Source organism: Lissotriton helveticus, chromosome 5_1 (genome assembly GCF_964261635.1).
Source record: "Lissotriton helveticus chromosome 5_1, aLisHel1.1, whole genome shotgun sequence".
NCBI classification, from domain to species: domain Eukaryota; kingdom Metazoa; phylum Chordata; class Amphibia; order Caudata; family Salamandridae; genus Lissotriton; species Lissotriton helveticus.
The window spans coordinates 1841959172-1841973848 of record NC_136065.1 but is presented as its reverse complement, the minus strand read 5'-3'; the positions used below and the strand labels follow the sequence as shown (position 1 = coordinate 1841973848).

Sequence of the window (14677 nt, the reverse complement as noted above, 5' to 3'; positions counted from 1 at the left end):
GCCGGTGGTTCGTTAACGTTACTTAATTGTTTGCACCAGCCCTTAAGATAGTCTGCCACAAGGTGGCGCATTCTGCATAATTTAGGTTGAGTGTGATGGTTAGTAAAGTTGGTAGTTATTGGCGGAGCTGGCGGGGCAATAAATGGTGCATGCTGCAATGTTCTCCTGACGAGGGCTCTGGCACTTTATTTTTTTTTTAATTAAGCACTGGCAACTGCATGGCAATGGTGGAAAAAAAATGATGTTATGCAGACCGTGCCGTAGGGTTTTAGTTCTTACAAAAGCATTGCAGTCTGACCTCACATCAGCACCAAGCCCCAGATTACCCCAAACAATTACTGCATTTTGAAAACGAGCTCTGGATTTACGCTGCGCTGGGAGAAAACTGGATGAGCTCTTCAAGTTGTGTGCATTGATTTAAAAACGAGTAACTGTGGGGGTGAAGGTTGCCTTAAAGGATAATGTCTGTCCGCAGGGTCTGGATTTCAGCAGCACACGTCCAACATCTACAATTCTTCAGAGCTGTAAAATCAGCGATAAGGCGATGCTGAAATAAAGCTTTCAAATGCCATAGCAGATACACGCTGAAGGCGTCAATTTAAAAAACCTTCTGCCAGAAGTGGAGGAGGGGGAGAGCATGCGCGCTCTCATAATGGATCTGTCCCTGGGCTAAGGACAATGGCGTGCACAGCAGTGCAATGCGAGCACGGAAGATCTCTTTAATTGCTTAGATTTAAAGAAAGCACTTAAACCCAGAGAAATGAACACAGCATTGTCTTGTGCGCCGTAGAGTTAGAGTAGTAATAATGGCGTGCGATTATGGAGGAGAAAACTTGGCACAGGAAGGCAAGAGGAAAAGCTCAAGATCACATGACGGGCACACCAGATCAGGCACTACAAGGGAGGACCTTTGAGACAGGAGAAGGAACAGGAGTGAGTTGCCAGGCATACTGTAGCAAATAAAAGTAATAAAAACACAACAGAGAGTCAGAGGAGGGCGGGAATGCAGATGGAGTACTTGCTCATAAATAAAAGAAGTGGTACCGTTCCAGCTGCGCGTGACCGCGCTGTGTTTAATGATCCACAAAAGAATGCAGTTGGCACTCTGCGCGCCGCTACTCGCTCCTCGAAGCTGTAGCCCGTGGGAGTAAACATACACTGAAAAAGATGGTGCATGCACCCGCCTTTGGCCAATTGCGTGCTTTCATTTTTGAAAACCACACGCGAAGGCCAATACAATGTTTGGAAAATCTAAAGCCACCCAAAGCTACACTCACGAGTTTACTGACAAGTCTGGAGTGATTCCAAGAGGCCCTATTCTAGAGCACGGCAAGCGCGCTCCGCTAGGCTCGACCTAAGAAGAAGTGGGGGGGGCTAGCCTAGTTAGGCAGTATGCAAGTGACATCACGGCGCGCGCATCACGTGCATGACATCACACATGGCATCACAGGAATTGACAACATAGAAAGTGCCATCAGAAGCCACAACTTTACAGGAAGTGGCATCACAAGAAGTGACATCCGATCTTAAGTCCGCACATATATGTTTAGCAGGTCTTTCATATGTACGTTTGAGCGCATTGCGAGGATAATAGCACAGATAGCTATGGAAGATGATATGTGAGTTCTACACCTTGCAATCCCCCAGTTTTATGTAACACAGCCTGTACATTAATTTAGAAGCCTATATAACTTATTGTACATTTAATATGCATGTGTTGATGTAAAGTGCTCTGACACCCTGCATTGGGATGAGTAGGGCTATGCAAGAAAAAATAATGATACTTAAATTACGCCTCCTCAGGGCAAGTAAGCTCTAGATAAATTTGCTTTGTGTAAAAACTTGGAAAGACCAAGACATCTAACATTTTTACAGTGCAGGAATAGCTCCTAAACAGGGACTGAACAAAGTGCTAACAAGGTGTGAGCCTTTGATTCCCCTCCGCTTCATTTACATGAGGTGTGAGGCTCCTGACTGCTCCCAGCCAAGGCACTCCAACAAAAGGAGGCCTGATGACCCCTCAAATTCGGCCTTTGTTATGGGCCCAACAGGAGTCTGAAACAAGAAAGCCCCGTCCCCGCCTGCACGTTGTTGCTTGTTGCAAATGGAATGCAGACAACATGCAGACGCTGCTGAAAATTTGGAAATTACACCGGGACGAGTTCAGCACATTATTCAGTGTGGCCCAAATTCTTGGCGGGCAGACGGCGTTCACCCTGTGAAAATAGTGGGTGGACACCGTCCACCCGCGTGTACCCCCGACTCATGCTCTGGTTACGCTGTATGGCATCCCAGATGCTGTGCAATGTGGCTAAAGAGGAAAAAGATCACTGTGATGCAGCCACCTAGCAAAATGATGTGAGTTCGAATTTGTTTTTTTTATGGGTTGCTAAATAAAACAAGCATTTGCAATGCAATAGGTCTTGCATTTCGAAGACTTTGAACTATTGGCACTGTATATGTGAATAGCTTAAATTTTCGCAAATGCGAGACCTACTGAATTGTAAATATTGTTTCTAAGTGCCCCATGCCGCGCTTGAACTTAATAGAGGCCACACCCCTTTTTTAGACGAGCCTCGTCTAAAGAAAGGGGCATGGCCTCTATTAAGTTACCGAACAGCCTGAGGCATAAAATGTATGTATCATAACAAAAAATAACAGAGATAATGGTTCTTTATCTGTATCAGATAATTGGCTATGATGAACAGGGCTCTTGTTGAAAATACCTGAAATTAGGCAGCACACTTTTCAACCTGGAGACTCCTGGACAGTATTTAGTATAATTTCACAATATTCATGTGGTTCATTATATTTAGGATAGACAGAGTAATGCTATTTCCTTTGAAACATTTCTATCTTTTCTATCCGTATTTTGCATATTTATATGTTGCTCATTGTGAGCGTATGTATATTTATATATAGGGATTTTGTAAAAAAAATTAAAAAGAATGAAATTGCAACTAATATAGTCCCTCATTTATGTGACAGGTATTGATGCAGTTCTGCTTGGGTGCCTAATGAGTTTCAGTACCACAAGAAGCCATGCTCAGTCTTTCGCTCATATATGGTGTACTTTAACATAACTTTGAGTTACAAACACATGCACATCTGCTGCTGGTTAAACATTCATTAGGACCCCCTCCTGTTGTTTTACCTCCCATGTCTGTCAATCTTACAGCTGTTGGTTTGGCAGCTAATATTAAGCAGTGAGAATCACTCAAAAGAAAGCCTATGTTCTGCTATATTCCATAATTAACAATATATGTACATAGAGTGGAGCAGATGTGATTTTTGTCTGTAGTAATTGTACATATCAGTCAAATGTAAAACCAGGAGCCCTACTCGTATGAACCTTGTGGGCGCTATAGAAATTAGCATAATGCGGTTTAGTACAAAGTTCACTTGAATCAGATCATATGACGTAGTTAGGTCAAAGCAAGATGGCAGACTTTTAACTTCATAGACAGGTAAACAGGGAACATAAGGCAGGCCTCCCTCCAGCAGTTAGATGTTATAAAAACACACTCCGGGTAGCCTCTAGCAGATGCCCACTGACACCAGAAGCATGCCATTCTGGGGCATGGGTAATGGGTGCGAGGTGCAGTCTGACAAAGACCACTCTAGTCAGCCGAGGACGTCACAACAAGTGACCGGAAGCTCTCATTTTCACTTGTTTTCTTTTAACGACGTTCTCGGCGTATCTCATTAAAACATGTGCAGAGCCAATAAACATTATGGGCCAGATGTAGGTCGCCAATTACCGATCGGTAACGGCCGAAATCGGCCGTTACCGACCGGTAATTGGTTTTCGAGATGTAGGTGCCAATATTTTACAGATTCGGTAAATTTACCGTTTTGGTAAATTTACCGAATCTGTAAAATACCGAATCGGTAATTTTACCGATTCGGTAAAACCCAGATGTAGGTAGCACTGTTTACAGTGCTACAGGCCTTCAGAATTCGGTATTTTACCACCCAATCCAATTGGGTGGTAAAATACCGAATTCAGGTGTGCATGCACATCTGTGCATGCACACCTGTGCCATGTGACACACAAACATGCCCTTAGGGCATGTCTGTGTGCCACATGGCACACATGCCTGTATTTGGGGTGCTAGAGGGTGTCAAAGTCACACCCCCTGCACCCTTGCTGAAATCGGTATTTACCGATTCTGTAAATACCGATTCGGTAATGCCCATTGATTCCTATGGGCTTCAATGCCCATAGGAATCAATGGGCATTACCGAATCGGTATTTACAGAATCGGTAAATACCGAATCTTAACAATTTGGTATTTACCGAATCTGAAATACCTACATCTCCCCCCCCCCCTCTATTTTACCACTTCTTAAATACCGAATCAGTATGATTCGGTATTTAAGAGATGGTAAAATAAAATTACCTACATCTGGCCCTATATGAATTGTTTATAAGATGCTCACCCCCGGGCCTGCTTAATATAAATGCATGTAGTCCTCGTGGCGCGTCACGCTGCTAACGCTGCTGTTACATTCATACCAATAAACACTTCGACTTGCGATACTCTCTCGGTGTATATTCTCACTTTAATGTTGTCACTGTGCATGCTTTTGCCTGGTGTCCGCTTTTACGGACACCAGGCACCACCATAGTCATAAAAGGCGAGTTTCCAGACAGAGTCCCTGAAAGACATTTCGGATATCTACGCGATTGTTGTACATGACAAAGTACCTCCAGTCCCCCTTAACCGCAGAGGCTGATTTACCCCTCCTTACGAGCCCTGTCTGAAAACAGGTTAAAGCAATGCAATAGGTCTCGCTAATGTGAGTTTTTAACCTATTGGCATTGTAAGAGTTTAAAAAAAGAAAGAGTGTGGTGTCCCTGAAGAGGGTTGCGCTCTCAGTCTTAAAATAAAAAATAATAATAAAACCAAGCGGGGTGTCCCTGGAGTGAGCGCTGCGCTCATCAAACTTTAGAAAATAAATTTTAAACTGAGCGGGTGCCGTGCTAAGCATGCAAATATAACAAATAACAAGCAGACGCCATTGTCCCTATTAGGATCAATAAACAAAACAGTGCTCACCCAGTAGATAAAGCATGCCCTGTAACGAGCCAAGTAAAAGATCCAGTCCTTCTGGGCGGTACCAAGGAGAGACTAACAAGCCTCCTAATCAATCGGAAGCCAGCGTTTACCAAAGACAATGACACAAGCCAATTAAAACTATGGGCAGGGAGTGGGATGAGCTTCCACTGCATACTCTACTACAGCATGCCTCACAGAGCGAGCAGTGCATGCGCGCTGCCGCTAGGCTCGACCTAAAAAAGTGAAAGTGAGAAAGCAAGGTTGTTTTTTCTGAAAGCGGATAGGGGAAGCAAACTGGGGGAGTGAAAGCAACATGGACGAGAGGAACATAGACTACAGAGATTAAGATAGTGCTGAAGGAGGATAAGTACACGAGCTATATATACAGGAACCCAGGGGAGAAGTGTGTGGGCAAGTACAACATGAAGGAGTCGAACGGGGAGAAGCAAGCAGTCGAGAGAAAGGCACCAGGGATCACTGCAGGGTAGGGAAGGCAGGAAAGTACACACGGTAGGCAACTAAAAAACAAATTTCACTCTCATGGAGTGCTTAACATAAGACGAATAATAGTGACTAAAAAGTAAGCAGTGGATGAACATAATGAGGCAAAGGAAAGCCCACAAATTTTGATTAATGAAAACAACCAAATGAGAGCAACAGTAAAGCCAACCAGTGGTAAGCAATGAGTGGACACTAAGGGCCTGATTTAGATCTTGGCTGACAGGTTAGACCGTTCAAGTTCAAGTTCCAAAATTTGTATAGCGCACTACTCACCCATAGGGTCTCAAGGCGCTTGAGGGAGGGTGCTTTACTTATCAAATATCCAGGTTTTTAGTTGCTTTCTGAAGGAGAGGTGGTTCTGTGTAAGGCGGAGGTGGGTGGGGAGAGAGTTCCAGGTCTTGGCCGCTAAGTAGGAGAAAGATCTTCCTCCCATGGTGGATCTGTGAATTCTCGGAATTGCGGCGAGCGCTTGATTGGACGATCGTAGCTGGCGGGAGGGGGTGTAGAAGGATAGACACGTGTTGAGGCAATCGGGACCTAGGTCGTAGAGGGCTTTGTGTGCATGGGTGAGGAGGCGGAACGTTATTCTCTTGTTGACAGGGAGCCAATGGAGATCCTTCAGGTGGTCGGAAATGTGGGCTTGTCGAGGGATGTCCAGTATGAGTCTGGCTGAGGCGTTTTGGATGCGTTGGAGTTTTTTCTGAAGTTTGGCTGTGGTACCTGCGTAAAGGGTGTTTCCGTAGTCCAATCGGCTTGTGACCAGTGCGTGAGTGACCATCTTTCTTGTTTCGGTGTGGATCCATCGGAAGATTTTTTTGAGCATGCGTAAGATGTTGAAGCATGATGATGAGACGGCGTTGACTTGTCTGGTCATCGATAGGGAGGAGTCCAGGATGAAGCCCAGGTTACGTGCGTGGTCCGTAGGTGTGGGTGTGGTTCCCAGGGCCGGTGGCCACCATGAGTTGTCCCAGGCAGAGGGGGATGACCCTAAGATGAGGACTTCCGTTTTGTCCGAGTTGAGTTTTAAACTACTATTCTTCATCCACTCGGCTACTTCTTTCATTCCTTGGTGTAAGTTGGTTTTGGCGGTGTTTGGGTCTTTGGTGAGGGAGAGGATCAGCTGTGTGTCGTCAGCATAGGAGATGATGTTGAGGTTGTGTTGGCGTGCGATGGAAGCGAGGGGCCTCATGTATACGTTGAAGAGGGTAGGACTGAGTGATGATCCTTGTGGTACTCCGCAGATGACTTCGGTGGCCTCTGATTTGAAGGGGGGGAGGCAGACTCTCTGGTTTCTTCCGGCCAGGAACGATATGATCCAGTCCAATGCTTTTCCTTGGATTCCGACGTCGATGAGTCGTTGTATGAGGGTGCTATGAGAGACTGTGTCGAATGCTGCGGAGAGGTCAAGTAAGATGAGGGCAACTGTTTCTCCGTTGTCCAGTAGAGTTCGGATGTCGTCTGTTGCCGCGATGAGGTCGGTTTCGGTGCTGTGTTTGGCTCGGAAGCCGGATTGTGAGGGGTCGAGGGATTTGTTGGATTCGAGGAAGGCGGCGAGCTGACGGTTGACGGCTTTCTCAATGACTTTGGCGGGGAATGGGAGGAGCGAGATGGGGCGGTAGTTCTTAAGTTCGGTGGGGTCTGCTGTGGGTTTCTTTAGAAGGGCGCTGAGTTCGGCATGTTTCCAGATTTCCGGGTAGGTTGCGGAGTTGAAGGAGCAGTTGATGACATCGCGGAGATGGGGTGCGATGATGGAGCTAGCTTTGTTGAAAATGTGGTGTGGGCATGGGTCGGTTGGCGATCCTGAGTGGATGGAGTTCATCAGGTGGATGGTGTCTTCGGTGGTGATGGGGTTCCAGGCGAAAAGGTTGTTAGAGGGCGGTGTTGGTTCGGAAATGGGTGGAGAGGACATAACTTCGGACTGGTTTTCAAAGCTGTTATGTATTTCGGCGATTTTGTTGTGGAAGAATGTGGTTAGAGAGTCGCAGAGGTCTTGGGAGGGAGAAATGTCGTTGGTGCCGGCGGTGGGGTTAGTAAATTCTTTGACGATGTTGAATAATTCCTTGCTGTTTTGGGTATTGTTGTCAAGTCGATCCTTGAATGCTGATTTCTTGGTGGATCGGATTAGTTGGTGGTGTTTGCGGGTGGCGTTTTTGAAGGTGTCTAGGTGCACAGTGGATGGGGTTTTTCTCCAGGTTTTCTCGAGAGTACGACAGAGCTTCTTGGATTTCTTAAGGTCGTCGTTGAACCAGGGGGCTTTTTTGCTACCTTGCTTGATTCGATGGTTTTTCAAAGGTGCAAGTTCGTCGGCGCTATGGGTGATCCATTGGGTGAGGTTAGAGGCTGCTTGGTTTGGGTCCGATGATTTGGTGGGGGGGGTTTTGGTGAAGCGATGTGAAGAGTTGTTCGGAGGTGATTTTGTTCCAATTTCTTCGGTGGATAGGTTGTGGGGGGTTGTGGGTCGTGGACTTTTTGTAGTTGAAGTGAACGCAGCTGTGGTCCGTCCAATGGAGAGCTGTGGTGTGATTGAAGGAGATGTGCTTGCTGGAAGTGAAGATAGGGTCGAGTGTGTGTCCGGCGTAGTGGGTGGGGGTGTCAACAAGTTGATTGAGTCCTAGATTGGCTAGGTTATCCAGGAGGGTAGTGGTGTTGTTGTCGTTTTTCTTTTCCAGGTGGAAGTTGAAGTCACCCAGTAGAATGTAGTTCTCGGAGGGGAGGGCGTGTGGGCTGATGAAGTCAGCGATGTCTTCGCTGAATTGTGTGCGGGGTCCTGGTGGTCTGTAGATGAGGGTGCCTCTGAGTGTGGTTTTGTGGTCGGACAGTGACAGTGACAACAGTGACAGATATCCTGTCCGCCGAAATATAAATCCCAATGGATATAATGGGATTTATATTTCGGTGGATCTGTCAGTTGTGATAGGGTAACCTGCCCACCAAGAGCTAAATCAGGCCCTAAGTTCACTGTAAGATGACAATAGGTCTTTTCCACACACATTCAGGTTGTGCTGTTTGGTATGCGAGACCTAAACCCTACTATTTCACATACTGCTACAAATGACCTGAATGATCATACTAGTTATGGCCTTAGTACAACCTTCTGGCTAGGTCTGGCCGTAGTACTATTTCTGATGGGGTTTCACATGAAACCCTCAGTTACCATGGCATGAATGTCGACAACAGCAAATGTCACACAAAAAATAAAGGACCCTAGTTGTGTCATCTCACAATAAGAGCAGCAGGGACTACAATAATTTATGTTTCTAATTACACACTCTTCACCAGCAAAATAAAAGAACCTATTACAGGTCTACAATCAAGGTGCCTAAGTTCTGTATTCTAAGAGGAGGACCAGCAGCTACTCCTAAAGAATCCTGTGTTGCACTTGTAGTTGCAAACCTAATTTTTCATTCAGTACATAGAATCCTACTTCTAGTAAAGTTTGCTCTTTTATTGTATTAAACGTTCAGTGAAATAGTCCAAGTGCAATACAGTATATGATAACAAAACAAAGACAGCACACCAACATACATATCACAATTCCATTTCCAGTTTTACAAGGACACCCATGGAACAAGACACACCACTTTATTCACACAGAACCTACAACCGTTGCTTCGCTTCACAGCATAGCACTAGGTACATTGGAGCAAATGCAATCAATTATAAATTAGGAACAAGGATTCTGATTCCATCTTCCTTGAACATGAAGCCAAAACAAAATATAGCGGTTTTGTATGCAACCTCGGGCCCATTAATGCATTTCCTGATGGAGAAGTGTTAGCTTTAACATTTTCAGCCATCACTTGCTTTCCTTTACTCTTCCCGAAGCGACATCTTCAAAAGTTATATGTAGGAATCACATAGGCCTCGTTGTTGAGAAAGTCTTGTTATGGTGAAAACCAAAGTGCACCAAAACATAACAAAATTATATGTTTCTTCTAGAAAGATATGAATGCGGTGCGTTGCCAGCAAGAGAAAAATCTATTCAGGTGTGCTATTCCAATAACAACCCACTTTAGCAGTATTAAAAGACGCCTGCACATCAAAATGTATTCTGATTTTGTACTAAATAACTCTCCATATTGGAGAAAAAATCCACAATAACAAAACACCTTTATAATTTGCTCGTTATTTCAAGGATACGAAATAAATAAACTTTCAGGAAGGATACCAAGTTAAGAGCTTATGATCAAGCCGATGGTTTACGTTCAAAAGCGGAGAGAAATGTGTTGTTATTCTCTCAACATTGTCATTAACAGGCTAGTGGAACATATCCCGAGATTCCTACAAGACATAGCATTGAATTAATCAAAAGGCAAGCATCTTCCTGTGTCATTATGCAACAAGCATTAGCAAAGCCAGTCTTTCTCGCCTATGTGAAATCTGTTGGCTTTGTTAGTGTTTTTTCGGCCATATGTACAGCAGCGCTGGCTTCAGCGCTGCATGGCTGAAAGTAAAAAAAAAAGTGCTATGACAACACTGAGTTAAAGATCTTTTTTTCTTTACTTTCAGCTATGTTGCAACATGGCTATGAAACAAGAGATCTCACTTAGGAAAGACCCATTGGCTTTGTCAATGCTTTTTTTCTAAGCAAGCACTCAATTTATTTAACCCTATCGCTGCTGCCGTTGGCCGTCGTGCGAGCTACCTCCCTGGTGCTGCGCACGTCCAACGGCCGACGCGGCCGCACCCGTTTCTTCGAACGTTCAGCACTGGCGCTGAACGTTCGAAGCAGCAAACGGGTTGAATGTGGAATCACTAGGGGTTCTGACACCTTTTCGTACATAGCTAAATTGCCACAGAGGAATATAAAGTTTTTTGTTTTTTTTTAGGATTGGTGTTTGGTCTCTGAGCCATAACACAAAATTCTGCAGATTGATTTTTATAAACATTGGAAAATGTGTCTGAGATATGCATAAAAGGTGATTTGGTGCATCAAGTAATTGTTCATTGCTTTTAAACCAAATGTGTTTGTATACAAGTAATATTTTTCAAACATATTGTCATTCGCACCTGCTTTTTTGCATTAATTAGATTTATTTTGGTGGAAATGTGATTTCTGAATGAAGCAGTAGAGATAGTTCTTTAGAAACAGCCTATTAAGATCAAAAGTTACTTTATCTATATTGTTGTTAATACAGTTATTTGTGATTTAAAAGGTTGATATGCAAACTTGGTTGATAAACATATCATTTTTTTAAAATTACACGCAATACTGAAAGCAGCTGCTGACAAAATATAGTAAGTTTTTTTTTTTTTTTCGCACCCTGACCAGGTGCCGCGAGCGTGAGGGGTAGGTGTCCCGCCGTACCAGCGCTTCATTGAAGGTGCATCTTACCTAAGAGCGCTGGCCTCACGGGAGTATGCTGCGAGGCCTTATTTCATTCCCTTCAGGGTCGCCTAAATAGAGCAGGACCCCGTGGCCCTCTTGTCCTCCGACCCAGAGAGGTTGTATTTGCCTTCATCATAGTGCATGAGCATTGAGTCCATATTTGTTTTTTATTTATTTTTTGTGTAGTACTTTATTGAGGTCCTGACGAATCGCCGGTTGGCGAGAAACATGTTGACCACACTAGGGGGTTGAGTTAGTGTTCTGTATACCCATACGGCCTCTAGCTCCCCTCTCACCCCTTTTAACTAAGGAACCAGCCACGTTAATAAAATTGAGGGTGGACTGTTTACCTTTTTTAACCTTCACTCACATTTGCACTGACTACACTTTTCTTCATCCTCACTCACACCCACCATCGGCAAGGAACTAAAAGAACCCCGTCAAAAGAGTACCTTTTGGTTACTCCGTCAGATATTGCAGCGCCGGTCTGACGAGGGGCAGTGAGTCGATGATGACACTGGACACCCTCCAGTAAGGGTGTGTTCCACACCTAATACTCTGGGTGTGTGAGGCTCTCTAAGTTCCGACTAGGGAACCCTTCCAGTCACGGTACTGACTATACCAACTCCGCGCTCCACGTTGTCACACTCTTCCTGGGGAACTTTGTATTCTGCTGCCAGCAAAATATAGTAAGTTCCCAGCATCAAGTATTTCTTTAAGTCAAGCGGCTTACTCAAAGAAACAGAATGAAATAAACATAAAATGTATCTTCATTCAAAAAAAGAATCCAATGTAAGCATAGGGAACGCTTTTGAAAACAAGTCCTGTGTGTGCTGATGTTATACAACTCATGTCCATATGTCGTCAAAAATAAATATCATACCAAAGCGAACATCGATGAAGGGGTGGAACTAGGGGCTTTGGTCTCCTTTAAATGTTTTACTACCATTTCTTTGTTACTACGAACAAAGCAGTACAGTGTACGAATAAAACTATACAGTTACATGCCTGATTGTGGTTCGAATGAAAGGCCCGTGCTTTAAAGTTTGTTCTTCCTCGTCCCTCGGGTCTCACCAAGTGGTACATTCCAGACCAGTACGTCTCACTGTTCAGCAACTGAGAAAGGTGCTCAACTGGCCGCCGTAAGCCATCACCTACAGCAAAAGGCGAGCATAAGGGGGGCTTTGCCTGCAGCAGTGGGAGAAGTGGTGACATACCAGTGGCTGACGTAACTGGGAGCATGAATCACAGCCATTGAGGAGGGAGGTAAAGGTGTGGGGCCAGCTGGCATTAGGTATTACTAGCAGCACAGAGGCGAGAGCGCAGCCAGCGATGGCAAGAAAAACCAAGTGTTCACAATCCAGTTATTGATCCGCTATTAACATTGTTAAAAACAACCGAAAAATGTGCCACACAAATATACATCAAAGACCGCTGCATCAAGAGACTCCGTAAGCAACGAGGGACAGAAGGGGCAAGCAACGAGGGGGCAAGCACTAATGAGAGTGAGTGACTGAGTGAGTGGGTAGGGGAGGGGATCTCTCACTTTGAAGTCAGAGAAAGAAAAGTAAACAGGCGTCCTCGGGGAAACAGCATCTGACATTTGATCTTGGTCTTTGAATAAACAGCAAATGTGATGAGATAAGAACAAGAATTACAGCCCTCTTTACAGAAAAGCTTGGAGTGAAGGAAAACACAAGTGCTCGTGAAGTGCTCTTAGACAAAGAAAAGAAGGTCCTAAAGCAATTGCTAGACACGTGTAAGGCTACAAGTAATGGTGTAGTGCTCCGTGGGAGGGAACAAGCCACGAAAAGGAGGAATAAATAGGAAAGATTAACCAGTTTGAAGCAAGGCTTTTAAAAGGACACTCGAAGAAACAAATGAAAAGCAATGGGTGGGCTGTAAGCCCACAAAGTATAGACAACATGTCTTGAAGAGACAACAGGCGATACCTAAAAACAACCTTCCTTTCTAAAAAGCAGTTAGTCAATAAAAGGGAAAAAAACAACAAAATCTTTTTTGCGGAATTCTTTCGGAAACGACTACATGTTGACTTTTAAGAGATGGTCTTTTCTTGTTGAGTTTACTAGATCTGTTACAGATAATATGTTTGGATTCCAATCTGAAACATGCAAACAACTATGTGCAACAACTAGAAAAATCCACATAGTTACATAATAAATTGTGTAATGGTCATGTTGAGCATTAGACACACTTTAAAGATGGATAAATTGGCTTGGTCTACACACTGGTGCTTTGCATTTGGATACAACCCAAAAACCCTAGGCAGATAATTAGCGTTTTTAAAACTCAAAAGGTAAATCACTATTTAATGTGAAAAAAGTATTTTTTCAAAGTCTACATGTAAGTAATCAGTTTCATACAATGGGTGAGATATAAAACCCACAGATACCATTACAAACTAAAGAGAATTTTCCTAGCTGGTGCAGTAAAGAAAAGTAATTCTTTCTATCTCCATGTTATAGAAGTATAAAGAGCACACAAACAATTCTTAATAATGAATGTTACTATCCATTGCCAGCCAAAATGGCAACCTTATCGCCTTCAGCCACTACCAAAAGACGAGCTGTCCTCACTGAATTTACCCACCCACTAGTTATAAAGGTTGTAACATCGAATACAAACACCACCTAGCCAGCTACTAAAGTGTCAGAGGCTACAAAAGTAAAATAGATCTAAGCCACAAATTCTAGTAGCGGTAATGCTGACATTTCACTTGTGCAAAATTTGCATGCATCTTTAAGGGGTTTTGAAACTTTTACAGACAGATAATGCATTTATCGTAGAACATTTTACTAGAGACTGTGCATAACGCAGGCAGCTTTTAACAAACTTAAGGCACATAAAACTTGTAAAAGGCAAGGAGGGGATTGGAAAATCAAAGAGTCTGAAACTACCATGTCCCGATGGTGCTGAACCAAAGGGGATAATGGATGGAGCGTTTCAGAAAATCAAACACTCACCCCCAGTCAACTGAGCTGGGTTTAATCCAGCATCATTCTTTAGCTCACTCCACCACCCCAGTTCAAACATGGCCATATGCAAATCAGTCTGACCCTGTGCCTCATGGCAACAGTCCAGCCCGAACTGCCAAGCCATGTCTTCCCTGGACCGGAAACAAGCATCCTGGGACCGATTTCTGGCTAATCGGCTGTCATCAGCCAGACTAGCTTGAATCCAGTGGCAGAGTGAGCAAGGGACCCACGTCTGGGCATACCCTACCAACTTAGGGCGAACAAAGTGATACCAAAGGGGATAATGGACGGAGCGTTTCAGTAAATCAAACACTCACCCCCAAACAACTGATCTGGGTTTAATCCATCATCATTCTTTAGCTCACTCCACCACCCCAGTTCAAACATGGCCATATGCAAATCAGTCTGACCCTGTGCGTCATGGGAACAGTCCAGCCCGAACTGCCAAGCCATGTCTTCCCTGGACCGAAAACAAGCATCCTGGGACCGGTTTCTGGCTAATCACCCGTCAAGTAATGGGTCAATGCTTCTTGGGAGGGAACATGCACAAAAAGGAGGGACAAATAGAAAAGGTTAACGATTCGGAAGCAAGGACACTCAAAACAAATCCAAAGCAATGGGGGGCTGTAAGCCCATAAAGTATATACAACATGTCTTGAAGAGACAGTGCAATCGCTGTCTCGGCGAGACCTAAAAAGGAGAGGACGTAGTGTTACGGCCTGACTTGCCGACTTAGAATTGGGAAACTAGGTACGAGTGCCAGCCTCTCACCTGTGCTTTTTTCGCAG

General features: G+C 44.3%; 1 protein-coding gene and 1 long non-coding RNA gene across 4 annotated transcripts in view; one reads left to right on the top strand and one right to left on the bottom strand.

The window, feature by feature from the left end:
- The window catches only part of LOC144755891 (uncharacterized), a 226891-nt gene that overhangs the window by 1257 nt on the left and 210957 nt on the right, over positions 1-14677 (top strand). The window lies entirely within an intron of this gene.
- The window catches only part of SLC35B1 (solute carrier family 35 member B1), a 252538-nt gene that overhangs the window by 142812 nt on the left and 95049 nt on the right, over positions 1-14677 (bottom strand). The window lies entirely within an intron of this gene.